General features: G+C 28.0%; 1 non-coding gene across 1 annotated transcript; it reads left to right on the top strand.

Annotated features, from left to right (window-relative positions):
* Positions 1-1,798: 1,798 nt before the first annotated feature.
* On the top strand, positions 1,799-1,907 carry LOC140894105 (small nucleolar RNA R71). Its single transcript, XR_012153655.1, has one exon. It is a non-coding gene; the product is annotated as a small nucleolar RNA R71 (small nucleolar RNA).
* Positions 1,908-3,198: the final 1,291 nt, after the last annotated feature.

Genomic DNA, 3,198 nt, shown 5'->3' with positions numbered 1-3,198 from the left:
TGATAACTGATCGGCTACTACATTATCTTCTTCAATTTGATTGTCTTTTTCAAATAATTTTGATTCAAAAATATTTTCCGAATCAAAATTTTCCACTAAACAAACATTAGATTGTTGATTTAAGTTATCTTGTTGACATTCTTCCACGATAGTTTCTATTGTATTTTCATCTTCATCTTCATTAATACTTGGTTGTTTACTCAAATTGAACACATTAAGTTTTAAAGTCATGTTTCCAAAAGATAATTTCATTATTCCATTTCGACAATTTATTAAAGCATTTGAAGTTGCGAGAAATGGACGTCCCAATATTATTGGAATTTCATTATGCACTTCTATTGGTTGTGTATCCAAAACAATAAAATCCACAGGATATATGAATTTATCGACTTGAACTAACACATCTTCTACGATACCTCTAGGTATTTTGATTGACCTATCGGCTAGTAAAAGAGTGACAGATGTAGGCTTTAAATCTCCCAACTTAAGTTTTTCATAAACTGAATAAGGAAGTAAATTCACACTTGCTCCCAAATCTAACAAAGCTTTTTTAATTTTATTTTTTCCAATAATACATGAAATTGTTGGACAACCAGGATCTTTATATTTCAAGGTAGAATTATTTTGAATAATAGAACTTACTTGCTCCGTTAAGAATGCTTTCTTCTTTACATGCAATTGTCTTTTCACAGTACATAAATCTTTTAAAAACTTTGCATAAGAAGGCACTTGTTTAATAGCATCTAATAATGGAATATTTATTTTTACTTGTTTAAAAACTTCATAAATATCATAATCATTTTTTTGTTTTTTATTATTTACTAATGCATGAGGAAAAGGAACATGTTTATTTATTTTAACATCAATTTTCTTATTTTTAGGACTCAAAGCATCATCTTTCTCAAAAGTATCAGGATTTGAATCCTTACTCTTTGAGTTTAATTGATCTTTGTTTTCATCACTATATGGATCATTAACTATTTTACCACTTCTAAGAGTAATAACAGATTTTACTTGATCAAATTTATCTTGATTTTTAGGATTAGGTTGTGGTTGAGATGGAAATTTTCCTTTTTCATGAATATTAAGTGCAGATGCAAATTTTGCAAGAGTTTCTTTCAAATCATTCATAGATTGAATGTTTTGAATATTGATAGACTCTTGCTTTTGAATGTATGCATGAATTTCATCTTCAAAATGTTTTCTTGGAGGTGGGATATAAGGAGCATAACCTTGATGATTTTGGTTATTTTGAAAAGGTTGTTGTGAAGGTTGTGCATTATTATCGTTCCTCCAACTAAAATTGGGATGATTTCTCCAACCAGGATTATATGTTTGTGAAAAAAAATCTAATGTTGATTTTTTAAAATTGTTAACATAATTGGCTTGTTCATGGAGACATTCTTTAAATGAAGGCAAAGTAGGACAATTTTTTGTAAGATGATCATGTGTGTCACATATATGACAAACAATTTCTTGAACACTTTTTAATTGATCACTCTTTTTCATTTCTAATGACTCGATTTTTCTTGCTAAAGATGCAAGTTTAGCTTGAACATCTACATCATCTTTAAGATGATAAATACCACTCTCATTTGTTGAATTATTGGTTTTACTTGGTGGTTCAATTGAGCCTATATTATCCCAATTTTGAGCATTTTCTGCTAATGACTCCAAATATTCTATAGCTTCATTTGGGTTTTTATCTTCAAAAGTTCCATTACACATGAATTCTATCATTTGCCTATCTTTAGGTATTAAACCTTCATAAAAGTGAGAAACTATCCTCCATATTTCAAAACCATGATGTGGGCATGTATTAAGTAACTCTTTATATCTATCCCAACATTGATAAAATGTTTCCCCTTGTTTTTGAGAAAAAGTTGTAATTTGTCTTTTAAAAGATTTTGTTCTATGGGAAGGAAAAAACTTTTTTAGAAATTGTTGCATTTCTTCCCATGATCTTATTGAACTTGATCTCAAATTTTGCAACCATGTTTTAGCTTTATCTTTTAAGGAAAAAGGGAAAAGCTTTAATCGAACAGTATCCATGCTACAATTTTGATCATTATAAGTGTTGCAAACCTCCTCAAATTCTCTTAAATGCAAATATGGATTTTCAGAATCTAAGCCATGAAAATTTGGTAAAAGTTGAATGACTTGTGGCTTAAAATTAAAATTAGATGCATCAGGAGGAAAAACTAAACAAGATGGTGTACTAGTTCTTATTGGATTCATATGGTGCCTAAGTGTTCTTGGTTGTTCATGTTCTTGATGATTATTATTATTATTATTATTATCTTGATTATTAGAATTATCGTCCATGTTTAAAATATTTTCAGTTACTCGAACAAGTCTACCACTTTGTTTACGACTCCAAACAATCATACAATTAAAAACAACAAACTATTTACATAATAACAAAATTAAACTTAATTTATACCTCCCCGGCAACGGCGCCAAAAACTTGCTACAACATAAATTGTAATTCACCCAAGTGTAGGTTGTCTGCAAGTAATATACTCGTGAGTACGAGATCGATCCACGGAGAGGATGCTGTAAGTTTAATTTTAGCATGATATATTATAGATGGAAATATTATTATGAAACTTCAAATACACAAATTATAAAATTGTCAAGGTTTCAAAGGTTCATTGTTGGTTTATTTAAGATTGCTTAATAAAAATAAATAAAAAAACTAAAATAAGAATAAACATAAAAGAACAATGAAATATTTAAACAAGTATATCATATAATATAGTTCCTACTATATTAATATCATATTAACCGATATTTAACACATGGTACCCATAATATATATATAAATGCATAAATATAAATTGACATAAAAGTAAATGTTAGATCAAATCACAATATTTCATTTAGAACAACCGGCAGAGCCACGCTATCATCTAAATAAAATATATGACTTTATGTTAGAGGCGATAAAGTAAATGTTAGTTGCGGAAAAATAAATATTATATGAGAGAAATTAAATGTTAGTTGCGGAAAAGTAAATGTTAGTTGCGATAAAGTAAAAGTTAGATGCGAGAAAGTAAATGTTAGTTCAAATCACAATATATTATTTGGAACAACCGACAGTGTCACGCTATCGTCTAAATAATATATATGACTTTATTATAAATAGATACTTATATTTATAGTATATAATTATTGAAGTATTTATTGTATCATATT

This window comes from Henckelia pumila, chromosome 3 (assembly GCF_033568475.1).
Source record: "Henckelia pumila isolate YLH828 chromosome 3, ASM3356847v2, whole genome shotgun sequence".
Lineage (NCBI taxonomy): Eukaryota > Viridiplantae > Streptophyta > Magnoliopsida > Lamiales > Gesneriaceae > Henckelia > Henckelia pumila.
This window is presented reverse-complemented; position numbering and strand designations above follow the sequence as displayed.